Genomic DNA, 19,802 nt, shown 5'->3' with positions numbered 1-19,802 from the left:
GTGTGTGTGTGTGTCCTGCTTGGCATGTCCCAACCAGTTGCCTCTTCCTGCAGCATCGCGCTCCATCATAGAAGGAACATGATCTGGTGGCCCCACTCATGAATGGTGGCCTCACTGAATGCATTGGACAGAAATAGAGATATGGGGCTCTTTGCAGAATTAGCTCATGTTTCTCTGGGAAAACCCTCACAAGGGTAGAATGCTGGGAAGGAAAAGGCTGAAAAAACATGGAATTAATTAAGGCGAGAGTTCACAACAACTTGAAACCATTTTGCCAGTCTTTGTTGGTACATCTTTAAATTTTATATTTAAATGTAATCTTTTTCCTGTTTAGCATATTGTTAAGCACGCATGGATGTCATTTTAGTGATTACTTCGCCATTTCCCTCACCCCTTTGAACACTGACATTTTCCTGACTGCCATGCATGTGATATATTTCTTTGGCATCCAAAAGGTTAGTCTTGAGAAACCAATTTATCAAGAAGTTTGGAGGCTGATCCTTCTTAAGCTGTGACTTCCTCACAATTTGTTAGAGCTTCTTAGTAATTAAGATCAAATTTGTTCTTTCAGCCAGTTGAAATGGAATGCCCTCTGGTTTTGTTAGGCAGATCCGTGGATTTGATGACTTGCGGTTTCTTTTTCCTACAGAATTTTAATTTCATTCAGAGCTTCCTGCCATTCCTGCCCTGCCTGGCCATCTAGCAGTTGCCTGACAATTGGTCTAATTAAGGCCTTTGCCACAAAATAACTAATATAATCAACTGAAAACCTTTGAGCAGTTTTACTGCAAAGAAATTAAGCAGATTATTTCTCTGAATCACAGAGCAAACTCTGGTTTCACTGTGGGGCTTTTGATAAGTGAAGGAATACTGTGACTAATGTATGACAGTCCCCAAACCCCCCAGTCACAATTAGTATAAGCATATTTCAATTTTAGATATCATTGTATATAAAGAGTTTTTAGAAAAGAATGTTTATTGATTTTGTTGTTGTAAATTTACGTGATATTTTAATCTGTATCTTTTAATCTACAGATGTTGGGTACCATCAAGTAGGAACTGACTCATAGCTGACACTTTGGTGGGTTTTCAGAGGCAGTTAATCACATGGGAGGAAACTGCCCATTCTTTTCCCACGGAGCAGCTGGTGGTCTTGAACTGTGAGCCTTTGGATTGCAAATGCAGCTTCTTGCCACTAGGCCACCAGAGCTTCCTAATCTATAGATCCAGAGTTAAATTGTTTTGGTGAGCACTGTCAGTCTAGTAGGTAAGGAATTGTACTATCAGCCCAAAGGCAAGCAGTTTGAATATACCACCTGCCTCTTGAGTGAAAGGTGGATAGTCTCCTCCCATGTGATCCACAGCCTCTGTAAACCTACCAGAAGATGAACTTTGAGTCATCAAAGTTGAGTTCCCACTATTGTTGGTTAGAGATAGAGAGTAGCAACAGGGGATATATAGTAACAAAATAACTCCCTAGTCCAAAGAAAAGACATGAGAAAAGCTAAAAAAAGTTCATAGATGAGGATCACTGCCCAGCCATAGTCATCTTTGTTTTAGTTGTTTCCAAGGCAGTTCCAGTTCGCCTCATGGAAGGTTGCAGTAAAGTTAACCCTTTACCATCAAGTAGATTCTGACTCAGAATTCTTGTTGTGTACCTGGAGTTGGAAGCGACCCATAACTGACCCTCCTGCGGGCTTTCAGAAGCAGTAAATTGCACAGGAGGAGATTGCCTTCACTCTCTCTCTGTCAAGACAAAAGATTCGTTGATAAATTCAAAGCCTTAGCAAAATGCCAGGACATGTTCCACTGATTATAGGATACAACTCTGTTACATATATGACCACATTAATTACCATAATGCAAATAGATATCCTAATGATAAATGTAGTCTTGCTAATTTTTTATTAAGCCTTTGGAAACCACAGATTACCCCCAGTTGTTACTGTGAGCACCTAAAAATGACAAGCCTTTAGGTCTCAATTCTGTGTCATTCATACTGATATGACGGGTCCCCCCATCTCTCCTTTCTAAGCCTTGTTAATATTGACAAGTAGAAGATGTATATGTTATTTCTTTCAGAAATACATAATAAAACCAGGTTCTTACAGATTATTGCAACTATTTTGTAGAGAGAGGGAGCAACTGTTTAAAGTATATTTTGCAGTCCATACAGAACATGTTCTTCCGTGCTGGTCCACTATAGCCAGAACTTTGCTAGGTGGATTGTGCATGATTTTTATTCAGCATATGTTATGTCCTTAATTGTTGCTTTATGGGTTACCTGAGCCTTCAGTTTACTTTCTGAAAACTAGGGCTGTAAAATAGTATCAAAAACAGGAAAAGAATATAATAATCAAGTTTCAAGAAATGACCATAATAGAACTTTGGGTTTCATTATTATACATATTCATGGAATACTCTAATTTTTTTCATATTTTAAAATGTTTTGCAATACCTTACTTTCTTAGTAAAAAAGAGTATAAATTTTCACTAGTAAGAAATATTTAGATGGAAATATACACATCTCCTTAGCTTATTAGCTAAGAAAATCCTTACATTAGGATCTGAGTTCCCAATAAACAAGGCCAGCCTGGGGAACTTGTGCTTACTTACTAATCTGTAGTGAACAATTTCACATCATGTGGTGGAAAACACAAAATGTTCACTTCAGATTTGTAAGTAAGCTGCTGGTACACTGTCCCTGTTGGGGTTTGTAAATTTGAGACAAGACTAGCTCTCGGGAGGTGCTGTGGGGTCAGAGACAGATGCCAACCATACTTAAAGCAGAATCTTTGATGTAGTGGAAAATATAATGTTCACTACAGATTAGTCAGCAAGGTACAAGTAATGCCATGCTTAATGTAGCATAGTGGGTATCCCAGCACTGTCCGAAATGCTTAAACCAGCAATTCCCAGGTTCAAGAGAAAGAACCCCCAGACAGGCCCTCTAGGGCCCTGACTTCAGGGCAGTGTGCTTTCAGACAGTGCTTACTGGGATGTCGCTACATCAATTGCTTAAATAATTCAATTATTTATTTCTCAGTATCTTTGTGAAATTATCACTGAGGACTGTTCCACTTCCATAATTCTGAGAAATTGTACTATATTAAACATTGTAGTTTTGGTTATATTGTTGAGGATGCCCATTCTCTGCTCACTGGGGTCACAAAGGAATTCTGAAAACACCCTGGTCAAAGCTTAAAGCTTGTCAGTAGCAGCGACACAGAGGATACACCAGTGTTCATATTAATTAATAGAAACCAACCTCACACGCTCCTTTTTATAAGCTCGCCTCCACAGCAATTAAAGTCTCCACTTTTAAGATAAGCCCATACACTTAAGCGAGAGGGGGCATTCAAAGACTGTAAATTTCTACACAAGCTTGGAGATAAGAAAACATTGGATGGAAAAAAAGTTGGGTGACAGCAATAAAGAAAAAGACACCAAACTCACGTAAAACAGAATATCTAAGTTACACCTGTTTCAGTTGCCTTATATGCATATGAAATTTGGGCAATGAGTAAGGAAGACAAAGGAGAATAGATGCCTTTGAATTTGGTGTTGGCATAGAACGTTGAACATGTCACAGGCTGCCAAAAGAACAAACAAATCTGTCTTGAAAGGAGTGCAGCCAGAATGCTTCTTGGTAACGAGGATGGCAGGGTATCAGGAGGCTTCAGTCTCTGGGGAAAGGGATCATGTTTACAAGGTAGTTGTTGGTTGTTGTTGTATAGTGTCACAATGAAACCGACCCATAGCTGACCTTCCAGCAGGTTTTCAGGGCCATAGGTGGAGATTGCGATCCTTCTTCCTTGGAGCAGCTGGTGGATTTAATGCTATGCCTTCATAATTGCAGTATAGCTTCTTACCACAAGGCCACCAGAGCTCCCTGCAAAGGTCAGCAGAAAGAAGAATAACTTGACACAGGGCCTGCAACAGTGAGAGCTCAAGCACAACAGCAGTCGTGAGGGTGGGTCAGGATTTTCTTGTCTTGTACACAGGAGCACTTTGAATCAGAGCCCTCTTGGTAACCTCTAAAAACAATTCCCTGGAGGCAAGAAGTTCATGTAAGAGCAAATAGAAAGGACTTTGAGAATCCCTTTTGTGAATCAATCATTGTGACAGTATTTATTGAGACATAGATATTTTCCTGGCATTGGGAAGTGGCTCATGCTAAGTGCAGGATATTGGTGAGAACAGGAGGCAGAATACAAGGAAACACATCTTGTCTCTGCTCATGCTGGCTGAAGGGGAGGTGCCAGCCAATTAGTGGAGGTGTAAATTTTATCTCTATGCTTCTTTCAAATGATAGATGCTATTGTAAATTTAAAATATTGAATAAGATAACTGAGCATGAATTTTTCAATTCTGCAATTAAAAGACTTTGTTCAAAATGCCATTAATTTTGAACTTAAGTGAATAAAGGGAAGCAGAATTCCTCTTTGTCGTTTTTCCTCCTGCTAGGAAATTCCCCTTATTTCTTGGGAATTCTTTCACAGCTTGTCTGTTGCTGACGGGGATGTTCTCTTGAATCATCTTGCTGCTTCTTAAAAAATTATAATGGATGGTGCATCACGGTTTTCAGAGTACAGTTTCAGAGTGTTTCACAGACAGTCATCCACTCATTCAGCAAATACTCCTAGAATGTCTACTGTGTATGTGTAGATGTACCCAGACTGCCTCAGAAGGACCTGATAACTTACTTCCAAAAGATCATATTGTTGTTATTCAAGGTACCATTGAGTCAACTCTTAGCCCAACTCATAGTGACGCCTGGACAGCAGACAGAAGCTTTGCCTAATCCTCAGTCTCCACTGTGCTCATGTCTGTTATAATCACATGTCGGTCCAGCTCTTTGAGAGTCTTCTCTTCCACTGAACCTCACCTTTCCAGGCATGACATCCTTTTCGAAGAACTGCCTGATCCTCACAAGATTGCTTTTGAAAATCCTGTGGAGCTCAGTTCTACTCTGAAACATTTGGAGACACTGTGAGTTGGAGTCAACTTGACACTAGTTTATTTACTTTTGGTTTATTAAATATATTACAATACAGGCACTTACCACTGTTAATAAGTAAAAATTTTAAAAGGTGTGTGGTCTCTAGAGTTAGTCTAATAGTGGAAGAAGTAGACTTTAATGAGAGGACTGCATGCATATAGGATGCATTTAATGGCAAAATGAAAAGGTAATAAAAATGAGGACGAGTGATGGACATCCCTTCCCCACAATCATTGTCAACCCAAGCATCGACGTAGGTAGACCAAAGTGGAGAAGATTTGGACACTTGAAGTTTTAATTCTCACTCAAAACATCTGTTTAGTCAGGGGAGGAGTTTAGGCGGGAGGTGTCGATATAGGCACGTCTGGTGTTTGGGTGTCAGCAGCGCCCTGGATGATACTGCACACATCTAGAGAAAGTTGTGCATAGGCAGCAGGAGATTTTGATGTCTCTGAGAACTCCCAACATATTGGGAAGAGAATACAAAATGGAGTGTGACATCTTGAAACATTCACAGAAGCGTGGCCTCCTGTGTCAGATGCTGCTGGGAGGTCTGGTGGCTTAGCCCGTAGGGACTTACCCTGTTCAACCGAGACCTACAGACCCTGCTCCCTAGACAGAGTCTTAGTTTTAATCCACTGTAGCTCATCTGGAGACAGATGGGCAGTCTTTTCCCTCTACAGACTCAGAAGCCACGGGACGGTCAGCTAGATGTTGTTTCCAGCTTAATGGGAGAATGTGAGGGTTTGTTGAGTGATAAAATTTAGCAACGTGGGTGGGAGTCATTGTTAATGTTGCAGAGACCCATTTCAACGATGAAGTAGGATTGGATAGCAAATTGGAGTCAGTTGGAAGAGGAACAGAATGTGGATAAGTAGGGATAACATTGAGCTCTTTGGCTATGAGGAGAACAGATAGCGTGGTGGCTTGAGTGACAGATGGAGTTGGGTTTTTATAAGGTTGGCAGGCCAGGTGTGTGTTGGTTTACAAATGTGAATTATCCAAGGGTGGAGAGATTGAGAAATAAGGAAAGGAGTTAAGTCTTTAGAGATACTGCTAGGAGGCAGGAGGGTGCACCAGGCAGGCTAGTTAGGAATGAGAGAAGAGGTGATCCCTGAGGGGATAGGTTAGAGATGGGGGGTCGGGGAACAGACAGGTGAAGGTGAGACTGTGATACCTGACATTTTCAGTGAGCAATGAAGCAGAGTTTCTAGCTGCCAGCGGAGGGAAGAGCAGGCTTGAACCTTGTGGAGAAAAGAAGAGATGAATTTTGTGTGGAGTAGGAGAGGCCTCAGAGAAGTCCTAGGAATATAGGGCAGTATCAAGAACTGGTATCTTAGAATACCGATAATCCCCATTTTCTCCACGATCAGGGAGTTGCCCGAGGCATTCCTGGTGCAGCTGGAATTAATGAGGCCGCACATCACCCGACTCCCATGCCGGTGCTGGTTGTACAGCCCAGGTTACCCTTTAAAAGCTAATGTTTTTTAGATTCATATTTGTGTTATGAAATGGTCAGATGATGATTCGCAATCTGCATCTTTTGGGGGTTTTATTTGTTTGATTTTTAACTAGCAAACATGTTTCACATGAGGAAGGAGTTGGCAGGGCTTGCCCGTCTATGAAATGCAGTGTTTCTTTCCACACCCTCCTCCTCCTGACCTGATTGTGTGCCCTCAGCACATAGGGAAGCGATGTAATTAGAGTTCTGGGGGCTTTATTATCAATAATGGAAACACCACAGTCAGAAATCTCTTTAGCCCTAAGCACTACCATTGGGGCTAAGTGGCTCCCCTGGGTGCCGTAAGTTGCTGCCAGCCGCCTTAGCAAGAGGCTGCGAGGAAGGGGCAGGGGATGGGGAACCGAGTGAGAGAAAAAGAAATGTATGTTCTCGCAGTCAGCTAGATCGTGCCACCCAGGGCAGCTTGGGCCCGGGCTGACAGCCCAGGCCAGAAAGGTTAAGGGAGCATTAGCATTTATCAGCTAGATCTCCTGTACCGTGCTCTTAACACATTTCCGTCTTTGTAATGTTTTTGGAAGTAGGTATTTTTCTCTCCATTTCACAGGTCAGGAGGCTGAGGCTTCAGGTCAAAGAAGCAGTAGGTGGTGGAGTTGGAATCTGTGCCCAGTCAGTCCTTGGCTGCTGAGGAAGTGACTTGGGAGAAATGAGGAGGAAGCAGAGGGGAATGTGAAGCTACAGGTTAGCTACAGAATCGACATCTTTCCCAAGAGTGGAGGCTAGTTAACCCTGCAGAGTTCGTGGACCTGGGCCAGCAGCAGATGGGCGCATTTAAGAGTGGCTGCTTCACCCTGGTTTCAAGGACTTGGCTGCCTTTAAAGTGAATGACTCAACTTTTTCTCCTCAGCCCTGGCCAGATTTTCTGTAATGTATTGTCATCTTCTTGGTTTGGGCAGTGTTTATAAAAGGAGGTAGAGACACATTTTCCATCATGGGGCTTAGCATGCCACTTTGTCCCCCACCAGGTTTGGGGAGAGTCTTAAATCACTGCTATTCTGTTTTTACACCAGTGTTTACAGTATGTTGTTGTTAAGTGCCATCAAGTCGTCTGTGACTCATAGCAACCTTATGTACAATGTCTCTGAACCCTATTTTATCCTGAGCCAGGCTCACTGTCTCTGATAGACCTGCCCCCATTATCCCAGTTACTGTGTAAATCCATCTCATCTGGTGTCTTCCTCTCTCCTGTGCTGTCCCTCCTCCCTTCCAGGCATGGTGTCCTTCAACAAGGACTGGTCACATGCCCAAAATATGTGAGACGGCGCTTCAAAATTCTTGCCTCCAAGGAGCAGCTTGGTTTTACCCTTCTAAGACCAGATCTGTTTGTTCACTTGGCAGTCCATGGTATGTTCAAGACACTTCTCCAGCACCACAACTCAAAGGTATCAATTCTTCTTCTGTCCTTTTTGGTCATTGTTCAACTCTCTGATGCATAGCAAGTAATTGCGAAGACCATAGCCTGCCAGGTACCCCTTGGTCTATAGACTGACATCATTGCTCTTCAGTACTCTGGAGAGATCCCTGATAATAGACTTCCCCAATGCAATTAGTTTTTTTTATTTCCTCACTTCTAAGTGTGTAACCACTGTACTACAAGGCTCCCTGTAAAGACTGCAGCCTAGAAAATCCAACCACGACTTAGCACAACGTGTGAAACAGCTTTAGCTTTAAACTTTTTTCTCCTTACTGCCCACCCAGCATATAGGGATGAACCTTTTAGAAGCCACTGGAGTGAATTGAGGATTCAGGGTGCTCCAGGTTTTCAGAGGAAGAGATTGGGAGAACAGGATGGGCAGCAGAGCTAATAGAGTGAGCCTTTGTTTTTAAAGCTGCCTCGGTGGCATGAACATTGATTTTTAGCCACCACCACACTTTCCTTTCAGATCTTTTGAAAATGGCAGTAATTATTTTGCTTGCTGTTTTGCAAGTATAGAAACTTCATGTAGAGGAGATGAGTTAGAAGAGTTGAGTTTATTTGAGGCCAAACTTGTGGAAGTGTTTGATTTTGCATTTTGAGGTTGTAGTGGTCTTTTTCAGTCCCTGGCTGTGCATCCGAAAACTGAACAATAAATCTGAATGACAGAAGAAGAATTGAGTGGTGGTGTTGGAGAAGAGTACTCAATATCCCATGGAGTGCCAGAAGAGCGAACAAGTATGTCTTGAAAAAGGTGCAGCCAAGGTGCTCTGTGGAGGCGAGGCTGACAAAGCTTTGTCCCTCATAGTTGGGACATGGGATATTATGCCAGGAAAGGGTCAGTGAAAGAGAGGAAGACCCCCAACGAGATGGACTGACACAGTGACTGCAGCAGTGGGCTCAGGTGTCTCAGAGATGGTGAGGACGGCACAGGATAGGACAGGGCTCAGATCTATTGTTCATAGGGTTGCTGTTAGTCATACTTGACTTAATAGCACCTAACAACAGCAGCATAGTAGTGATCAGAGAGCTCAGACAGTGCAGTTAGTAGGGAGTTGCATTGCAGACTCAAAAACGTGATGCCCCTCTGGCAGTTCTAATCTACCAGCTATTATTCAGGGGAGAGAGACGAGATATCTCCTACTGTGTGATTTTATGTCCACAGGAGCCTGTCTGAGGGTCAGCCAAGAGTCAGATCCCACTCCATGGCAATGACTGACTTTTCTTTTTTTAAAACAGTAGTGATCATATTTGAACCTTGGAGAAGGCTTTAAATGGTGGTGTTAAGTTGCCGGGCAGCCTTAAATGAGGGGCTACTACTCTCTTGCTAAATTATTGACATGAAGAATAGGTACTTAGGAGGTTGGCAGTGACATATGAGGCCCTGACAGAGTATCTTTCAATAATTAAGAAACAAGTAGTTGAAATTCCATTTTAGCTCCAGAAGCAGTGAGGCGTTTCCTTAAATGAATCTGTTAGCTGTGAGCTCAGGCCCCACCCTCCCTGAAAGTATTCCATCGAGACACCTGTCAGGGCCCAGGGCAGGTAAGGGGTGACCATGCTCTGTGCTCCTGGAGAGATGTGCCCAGAGTTCCTGCCTCTGATAACTATCAGCCCAGAATTGAAAGCCCTCAGACCCTGCTTTCAAGAAGTAGTGGCAGGAAGCTTTGTCATCAGAATAAAAGTGAAATGTCTTGTAAAAATTAACATCGAGTTATTTTTTAAAATGCAGAGGTCACCCTTGAACCTTGGCACCCTGCTTCATGTCAGTTACTAATTGGAGGATAAAAAATCCAGTGGAAAGACAGGAAGGCGAAACTTCCCACATTCTCATTGCAGAAGGCTGAGAGCAGACGTTTCTTGGCTCTTGAGCCCTGACCCTGTCTCGTCAGTGAACTGAACTGTCCCTGCTTTGAATGTGGGCGGCTGCACAGCCTGGAAACCTTCACAGTCATCAGTCAGGGCCACGGGAGCGTGTCCCCAGAGAGATGCTGAGGCTTATGGAATCCAGCCGGCAGAGCACTGGCAGAGGGCAGCGTGGGTCCACACGACGTGGCAACAGGTGCCCCATGTCTGCCCTTCTCACCCTGACCCTACCAGAGCTGCCACACCAGACTACCTACCTGTTCCAGGCAGCCCTGGCAGGAGGCCCCTCATATCAGGAGTCATTTTCTTAAAAATCTTATCCCATTAAAAAGAGAATTTAAAACAATCCAGAGAGTTCCTTAAACCTGAGTGGAAACTTCCGTTTTCCTGGCTCCAAATTTTATCATGATCACGCCTCAGAAACATAAGATCTGTTGAGGGTGGAGAAGCACTACAACTGCTAAATTATTTATGCAGCAGTTAGAATTCGTTTATCCTTATAAGGTCATTGAAGAAGAGGACGACTCTGTGAGATGGACTGGCACAGTGGATGCAGTCAAGGGTTCAAGCACAGCATTGTTTGTAAGCATGTACATGACCAGATAGGGTTTCGTTCTTTGATATATGATTGCTGGGTCTGTGGTGACTTGACGGCACCTAACAACAATAGTAAGGTGTTGGAGGTTTTTTTACGCCTTGTTGAGTAACTTTAATAATGCTGCAGTCTAAAATAGATATTGTATTAGTCTTACATCAAATGAGATGAAAGTCAAATCTATAAAATGTTGAATCTCTTAAATCTAACGAAGGATGGAATGTATCCTGTTAATTTGTCAAACTTCTAGAGAACCGCCTACATGAGACAGTAAGGATTAATCAAGCCCTAGTAAGAGAATTTGAAAAATACAGTTTTCTAATTATACAATCTCTTCTCTGTGGTCCAAGGTTAATGCAGTGCTGAGTTCTGACAGTTAGTAATAGAAAAGAAGAAGAAGAAAAAGACGAACCAAAGCATAAGAATTGTGTTATAATTACCTGAAACAAAGGTTCTCCCTGTGGCAATCAAGAACTTTATAAGCATTAATCTGATATTTTTGGCACTTGATTCTTTTTCCTTTTCAAACAGTGCTGGGAATAATTAAAGGGCTTTGTGTCATTCTCTGTACTTAGCAAAATACATGTTTATTTTAATATTTGGAGCTTTCTTTTGCTTATTGCTTAGCTATTGCAGTAATTTTAGGTAAGTTGTTGAGGGGGAAAAAATGTCATTTATGAAAGTTAGGCTACTTGTGACTACTTCCTAGACACTGTGGTATCTTTGGAATGTCTGGTCCTTATTACTACTGTGAGTATATTAGTCTTAAAATGGCTAACAGAGGGGAGCTCTGGTGGCCTAGTGGTAAGGAGCTGCAACTACAATCCCAGAGGCGCATGGTTCGAATCCACCAGATGCTCTGGCGGGGAAGGAGGGACAATCTCCTCCTTTACCAGTCAGATCTGATTTGACGGTACACTCACACAAATAATAAAATAAAAAGAATTTTTTTTAAAAAAAAATGGCTAACAGAATAGTTAATGACCTACTTGGTTGGTTTTTTGCACTCAGGTACATTTGTAGCTCTTGCTGCGTTAACAGCAACTAACTGAAAGGTTGATTGTTTGAACCTGCCTAGCATCTTTTCAGGACAAAGTTGTGGCAGTCTGCTTTTAAATAAAGATGACAGCCATGTAAACCCCATGCAGAGATCTAGTCTACCACATGGGGTTGCTGTGAGTCAAAATCACTGCAGAAAAATATGTTCATTCTTTATTTAATGTTGTCAAATACATACAGTGTTTTGAAGAAAAACAAGAATTACTAGAATATAGTAATGAAGAAAACACAGAGGGCCCAGATCCCTAAAGCAAATGCCTGAGGAGAATTTGGTAATGGTTGGTAATGGGGTTAGAAGTATAGCTTTCAGGGGTTTTGCAAGTAGATCTGCTATATGAGAATACATGATTGGTGGATTTTTAAAGTTGAAACTCTAGAAGAAAACGTGAAACCCAGGATCAAGCCATGGAAAATGGCGACAAAGGCAAGAGAAAAGAAATACTCCCAACAGAGAAGTGGAAGAAAAGAAATAATCCCAACAGAGAAGTGGAAGAACCCCAAGGCAGCGGCTCCTAAGAGGATTTGGAGTAGAGTTGTCGTCATCTGATGTTGAGTTGGCCCAATTTACGAACAGTGGAATTGGATGCATGGCATCCTCCCAGCTGTGCCAGACACCACACTAGGAATGTGAAAATGGCTATGGTTTGAGTTACACCACAGAACTCAGGGGTGGTTAGCCGCTGCTGGCAAGTCAGCCACCGAGAACACTTTTAAGCACAGCTCTGTTCCGCCACACATGTAGGTTCAGTGAATCATAATCAGCTAATCAGTATTTGATTCCCTAGTTCCATACCTGTGGGGTTGAGATGAGAAACCCCAACCCTGGGAAATGCTTGGCACCTTAGCCTGGAGCCACCCTTCCTCCCATTCCCACCATTTCCTTCCCAGCAGATTTGCCTTAGAATCTGGCTCTGCCTTTTGGCCCTGGCACTTCCTCTCAGTCCCATGAATTCCCAAAGGCTCTGACCGGCACCTTCCCTACCAACTTGCCTTGCATTTTCCCTTCTAAGCTTGATCCATCAAAAGCGATATGACTCTCTCAGGCCCCGGGACCCCATACTGTTCTGTGAGAAAACTCGACAGGCCTAAGTACACTCCTTCCCCTTTATTCTGATGTTAGCCAGAGAGGACCTGAGGTCTCTGGAGAAGGCTGGGACAAGTGTATTTGCCTTGTCCACAGCTGAAGGGTACAGGGATGTGCGGCAGCGGTCAGGGTTGGGTGACCTTCAGGCGAGCTTTCCAGCACTTGTGCTTCGTTTCTGTCATTGTCTGGTTGTCAGTTTGAGATTTAAGAGGCTTGTGCCTGAGTCCCACCCCAGCCCTCAGTTGTTCACAGTGCCTGGTAGAGCTCATCTTTTTCCAACATCTGCTATACATTTTCATCCTGTGATTTTGCAGTTTAGAGAAAAGAAGTCTGTTTATAACTCTGTGTTATTTCTGTAAAACACCCTTCATACCCAAGATTGTCAGATGCTACTTGAGGGAATCTATTTCATGTGGTAATTTTCATTAATGAATCAAGACATATTATGATGTATGTTGCCCCATTCTGCCTTAGATGAATTAGAAGAAGATTGTGATGATTTTAAGAGATTCAAAAAAGGACAATACAGTGTTTCACAGCAGATTCTTAAAGAGTAGCTCTTAATGTTAGTACATCAAAAGTGTTATGTTGGGAAAACGTCGTTTTGATATTTGGATTTAAGAAGACTTTCTGTATTTTCCAACATTACCATTAATAATTGGGATCTGCATTTCCTCTTTTATTCGTTCAATAAATATTTAACACCCATTATGTTCATGGCATCACATTGGGCTCTAGGGGATTAACAAAGAACCTTGAAGACTGGTCTCTGCTCTCAAGGGAGAAATTAAAGAAACAATTACATCTAATTGTTTTTAACACTGAGTGGTGTTAATTCCTGTTTCTGAACATCTTGGCCACTAGGGAAAGTGATGGAGTGAAGGGAGCCACTGGGAGGCCAGAGCCCTTGTACCACGTACTCCTTTCTGAGCCCTAGAACCTTCTCTTTCTTTTCCTTGTCTTCTCTACCCTCAAAGTGAATGGTTTAGACAAGCCTGGCTCAGGTCCCCCTGTGGTTTATGGATATTTCTCTGATAACTGTGATCTGGTCAAACGCTACATTTTCTTCTTTAGATTTTCCTGCATTGTCAGAAATTGTTCATTTTTGCACACAACTAGGAGTCCCTGGGTTGTACAGATCCCTAAGTGCCTATTAACTGAGAGGTTGGTGGTTCAAACCCATCCAGAGCTGTCTTGGGAAGTCACACCTGGAGTTGTACTTTGGAGAAGTCACAGCCTTGCACACCCTGTGAAGCACTTCTGCTCTGCACACATGAGGTTACCCTAAGTCAGAACTGATTCTTTGACAACTGGTTTACTGGTAAACACTTCCTAACCCTTGGTATTCATAGGTTAAAATTAGCACTTGCTCACATTTCTCGAGAAGGGCTCCAGATCCACCTCCTGCCTGCAACACTGCAGAACTGCTGCAGTGCTAATTAATGGTTGCAATTCCATCAGAAAATGGGGGAGGGTGTTGATCACATTTGTAGACAAGATAATCATCAGTAAATGCTCTTTGACAAAGTGAGCAAATAGTAACTGAAGTTTGACAAGGCCATGAGTTAAAGCTCCCCAGAACTCCTGAAGAAGGCATTGCCTGAAGAAGGTTGGTAGGTTGGGGAGACTTAAATTTTTAATTCAAGACGTTTTGGATGCTTTATACAATGGCCTGTCACTATTTCATTCAGAAACATCACGTCAACCCTGACTCATGATAATCCCACTAACAGTGGACTAGAATGGGTTAGCTTACTGTTAGTCGTAGATTTTCATTGGCTAATTTGCATCAGAGAGTTGGACCATGACTAAGGAGGATAGAAGGAGAATTGATGCCTTTGAGCTGTGGTGCTGGAGAAGAGTATTGAGGGAACCATGGACTGCCAAGAAAACAAACAAATACATCCTGGAGAGTAGACCAGGCTGCTCCTTGGAGGCAAGGATTCTGAGGCTTCGTCTGACATACTTAGGACATGTTGTAAGGAGGGACGGGTCCTTGGAGAGGGAATCATGCTTGGGAGGGTGGAGGGACAGCGCAGGAGGGGAAGACCCTCTGTGAGGTGGATTGATTCAGTGACTGGGGTAATTAGGATGGGTGTGTCAGAGGCAGTGCAATTGGTACAGGATAGAGCAGGGTTTAGGGCTGTTTGTACATAGTGTTGCTATGAGTCTCAAGCGACTTGATGGCACATAACAACAACAACAACAACACTTTTTGTAAGTTGATTGCCAGACCTTCCTTCGTAGTGTATTTAACTCTGGAAGCCCATTTTAAACTGTTCAGCATCACAGCAACACTAAAGACTCCAGTGACAGATGGAGGGGAAACCGTATGTGAAATGTGTTATTGGCCCAGAATCAAACCCATATGCAGATTGTGTGTTGAATTCTCCAAGGAGTCCCAAAGGCATCCATAAGGCAGTGGTCCCATCCCTAAACTTGCACGTACATTAGAATCTCCTGCACAGTGTCCTAAACATTCCCAAACCCAGATCACACCCTGGATCCTCTCAGTCTTTGAGTATTGGACATGGACTTCCCACAAGATTCCAATATGCAGATAAGTTTTAGATTCATTACCATAATAACTACAATACAGTTTTAGATTACACAATTAGATGGCAATGCAGAAATATTACAGAGTAGATCAGTGATTCAGAACAAAACTGGTACCCTAATATTTTCTCCCTTGCAAGGAGGCACACCTCCAGTGCGTTTGGTGGTAGGAACACCCTGGAAGATGGGTCTGTTTTGACAGAGGAAAGAAGCAGAGAACAAGATGCTCTTTTTAACCCTGAATTTGTTCAAGTCCCCTGAGAACCTGAACTGGACCCCATTGACCAAACAGACTGTTAAATCAAGAACTTGTTATTTCCTTTGCCATTAAGTAGTTGATTGGTTTTCTTGTGAAAGTCAAACTACTTCTACTCTGGAGTGTTCTTGTGTGTCTGTGGTCTGAGAACTGTGGGGGAAGCAGCTCCCTCGGGATAGAAATGCTCAGCTTCACTTCTTGAATCTCTTAAAATTGCACCATGCCCGCTTACCAGCCACTGCTGAATGTCCCTGTGTGTGCATATCAACACACAAATGAGCCATTTTATATGGGCAATTCAATACCCCAGGGTCTTGTGGAGCGTGAGCTATGCCTGTGTTTAGGGTGGGTGAAGATGCTTGACCTTGGCCCCTCCTGTCTGGTCTAGGTGCTTATAGACCGAGAGCTGTTGTGGTTAATGGTTGGGCTGCTAATTGCCAACCCGGTCAGAGCAGTTGGCCCTCATCTGATATTCTCAGTGCTTGTCGTTTATAATAATTTTTAAAAATTGGGTATTTTATGTTATTTCAGGGGAAGATAACGGAATGCGTCCACACTGTTCGTAAATTCTTCATGAGATACAGTTCAAGTTTTTCTTCTCTTTTTTTAAATCCACAGTGTGCCATGCCGAGCTGAATGCCATTATGAACAAAAACTCGGCCGATGTGAAAGGCTGCACCATGTATGTCGCCTTGTTCCCATGTAATGAATGTGCTAAGCTCATCATCCAGGCAGGTAGGAGCCAGCCTTTTTCCATTTGTCACATTTGCATTGCTGCCTGCTCATCAGCTCATTGCAGATGTGTTTGATCTTAAATTGCTATTGTTTAGATCTAAATTAATTGCACTATCAACTTTGCAAGAGATTTCCTGTGTTTTGTTTTTGAATGGTGCCAGGTATTCTAAGACTAATTGCATCCTCTGTGGTTCTTAGCATGTTTTTAATTTAGTTTGCAACTTCTTAAACTGCAAGCTGCCAAAAAACAACACAGGCATTGCATATAATTACTGTCAATTTACTATTCTCTGACATATTGTGCATAGATTAGGGGGGGGAGGGAGAGAAATGAACTTCTGTCAGAAACAAGGTCAGCTGGGAGTCTGTATATGAAATTTTAATTTGTATCTAATACATGGTAGATATTTGAAGATCTAAACATATCTTTGCATTTACATGCCTTAAGACTTAAATGATACTGCTTGGAGTTTTTCTTATATTATGGTTGCCATAAATCTGCGCCATTGAGTTCTGAATATTTCACCTTCTTCACACTGTCACATCTTAGTTTCAGCTACACTTTGTCTCCATAAAACTCTCTGCTGGAGATTTAAACACTTATCATGTTTAGCCAGATGTGTGGTTTAAAGGGGCCGTTTATCATCAGCCCTGTGGATTCGTGAGCAGAAGAGTTCTGGGGGAATCCAAATCAGAGGCCTCGCTTTGCGTGTGGGTTCCTCAATGGCTGTGGCTGCTGCGCGGTCCTTCAAGGGTTTTCCACAGCTGTCTCCACTGTGGTGACAGCAGCAGCCACGTGGGCAGAGCGGTAGGTTCTCTGGGCAGCCACCTCCTTGAGAGGCTAAGTGGAGGGGCAGCTTCCAGTGCAGGGTGGTGGCTCAGGTGCCCTGCAGATTTCTGACACTCGAGCTAGCACCTCCTCCCACCTGGTGGGATGAGGAAAGGACCATGGCTTTGCTCTCCATGGGGCTGATCAGCAGAGCCATTCTGGGGAGGCCAGTGATACTTATTTCAAAATTTGCCAGCACTCTGCACTTCTCCCATTAGCCTCTCAAATTCAGACTAGTTGCCTGGAATAGAGAATATGTGGTTGCCTGCAGTAAGGAAAATTTGTTAATCAGATCAAGGCTTGATTACTTGACATGTTTTCACTTTGCATTTGTTAAAAAAGGGGGGGAAAGCCATAAAGACTTGAGGGCAGATTAAATATAATCTGGCCTCTGCTGCATTAGAACACAGCAGAGACACATTTCAGGAACTGGACATTGTCTGGAAGCACACTATGAAAAGGTAATTAATCACAGACGTTACAAGAGCTCCATCTGCTTCATCTTGTCTGTTTGAACTATCTCTATCTGCATGTACTAATGGGCTTTCCACTGTTACCTTTTAAGGTATCAAGGAAGTTATTTTCATGTCTGATAAATACCATGATAGCGATGAGGCAACAGCTGCGAGGCTCATGTTTGATATGGCTGGGGTGACTTTCAGGTAAGCAGAAAGAACGGATGGGAAAGGGTGTCAGGAAAGGTTCTAGAGAGACATTTGAGCTTGAATGGTACTTGATTTCCACTATGATGTCTGGCTTCCAGACGCTGAGAGCATCTTCTTTAAATTTGATGGAACGTGAAGCAAAATACTATTTTAAGGAGAGATTTTTAAGAGCAGTGACAGAAGTAGCTGAAGACAACCTGTTTTACGGTTGTACCATAGTATCAGTAACTTTCCAGGGTTTAGACTGATTTTCTAGGAGAGAGGAATTGAAATATTCACAAGTTTTATAATATTAATACTGTTCTTGTTGTGTACCATTGAGTTAGAACTGACTCATAGCTGGCCCTCCGGTTGGTTTTCAGAGCCTGTAAATCACATGGGAGGAAATTATACCAGTTTTTCTTCCTAAGAGCAGCTGGTGGATTCAAACCAGGTGCCTTTGGTATAGTAATGCAATTCTTTACCATTAGGGACCAGAGCTCACCTTATATTAATATTGTTGTGGTATACTCTAAAGTCAGAACTAACCCATAGCTGACCTTCCAGTGCATTTTCAGAGGCAATAAATCACACAGGAGTTGATTTCCCATCTTTCTCCCACAGAATAGCTGGTGGGTCCGAACCACATACCGTTGCAGTGGTAGTGCAGTTCTTACCACTAAGCCACTAGGGCTCATATTAACATTAGACCTTTATAAATTTTACACATGTAACAACTCCAGTGAAGGACACATAGGATGAAAGTAAACTGCCAGGTTGAAACATCAGGAATTCTTTTTACAGCATCGTTTTAAATTGAGGATTGAACTCATCTAGATTTTCATGATTATCTTTGCCAGACAAAGATTGCAAGGTATGTTTTACTTGAAAATGAGTTTAACCACATTTGATGCATAGTGGAAAATTCTTTTCTGACTATAATGCTTAACAAAGCACTTCCTCTCCCGGATTTGTGGTCTGCAATGGATTATTACTGTAGAGATCACCCCTTCCCCTCACTGTATTCATCATTAGAGGTTGAGTTCATATCTGTCAAACCATTGTGTTTTCTGAGAATTTAAGTACAAATTATTTACATAATCCTCTGTTGACTGATTTTTAAAAGAATGTGTTTTAGTCACCAGATCTTTTCACCTGTTGTAAATGAGTAGAAATATACAGCATGATGTGTTTGCATTTGCAACTTTAGAATGCAATTTTTTAAAAAATTATTCCTCACTATAAAGCTAGTAGTTTTTCACTTTTGCTGTGTGCTTGTGGCAAAAGAAAATTTATTGAGTTTTTTTGCTTTCATGCCAACCACTCCAGGTTGGCTGCAAAAATTTCCTAGAAAATAAGATAAATCTGATGAGAAAACTAGTAATCGGATGTCATGTTGTGCAGCTAACTTGTTAGAAATCCTCTGACTCCCCTATAATTCATGAACTCAGATAGCCAAAGAACACACAAACCAAGCAGCCCCATGCATCTTTTTTTGTCTTAGCTTTTCTGGCCCATGTTTCTCTCGGCATGGTGCACTATAATTGGCTCCTGTAGAGAGAAAATATCAAGTGAATCCCGGGAAATGTTTTCTTCTCACAGAAAATGTAGGTTAAGCCAAAGTAAACAAATTGTTTTAACTACTCACCAGATAATATCTTTCTCTATTTTGCTTTTTTCATGTTTAGGAAATTCACGCCAAAGTGCAGCAAGATTGTCATTGACTTTGATTCAATTAACAGCAAGACCGAGTCAGAAGCTTCAGTGAGTTACATCATTAAATCTCCAGAAGATTGGGATTATCCTCTTCTAAGTAGCTGCTAATGCCTTTCATCTTGAAGTTATACATAACTTTTTAATAGCCGGTACAGCAAAAGTAGACATCTAAAGACTATAAAGCCTCAAATCTTCCTCCCTGTCTCTCTTGTCACATGGAATCTGCATCTGTTTAAACTATTGATTTATGGGACCTTTTGCAGGCCTGTCATAGTTCTGGGTGAGGGCGCCTCCTTCCCCAGCCCCCGTCTATGTTGGAAGCCCTATAGAGGGCTGTCAGTCCCCTGCCGTCCACTGCATTCCAGCAGCCACTCTTCACTCCTGCACGTGCTCGAAGGACAAATAAATGATTGTTGTGTTCTTAGTAAGGATGAGAACCTGTATTTGAACATCTGGTCCAAATGAAGCGTAACGTGTAGTACCATTGAGGGGCGGGGGGTGGGGGACTGGGCCTATATGACAGTAGC

General features: G+C 42.4%; 1 pseudogene across 1 annotated transcript in view; it reads left to right on the top strand.

Moving 5' to 3' along the window:
• The window catches only part of LOC102854480, a 31,243-nt pseudogene extending 11,916 nt beyond the window's left edge, over positions 1-19,327 (top strand). Inside the window, exons 4-6 of the transcript XR_438844.1 lie at positions 15,970-16,086; positions 17,481-17,577; positions 19,248-19,327. The product of XR_438844.1 is annotated as a deoxycytidylate deaminase-like (transcript). The remainder of the gene's footprint in view (positions 1-15,969; positions 16,087-17,480; positions 17,578-19,247) is intronic.
• Positions 19,328-19,802: the final 475 nt, after the last annotated feature.

The sequence above is a fragment of the Elephantulus edwardii genome, unplaced genomic scaffold (genome assembly GCF_000299155.1).
Source record: "Elephantulus edwardii isolate Elephantulus edwardi_28Jun2011 unplaced genomic scaffold, EleEdw1.0 scaffold00018, whole genome shotgun sequence".
Classification (NCBI taxonomy): domain Eukaryota; kingdom Metazoa; phylum Chordata; class Mammalia; order Macroscelidea; family Macroscelididae; genus Elephantulus; species Elephantulus edwardii.
The sequence above is the reverse complement of the archived record's forward strand: the minus strand, read 5'-3'. Positions and strand labels throughout refer to the sequence as shown.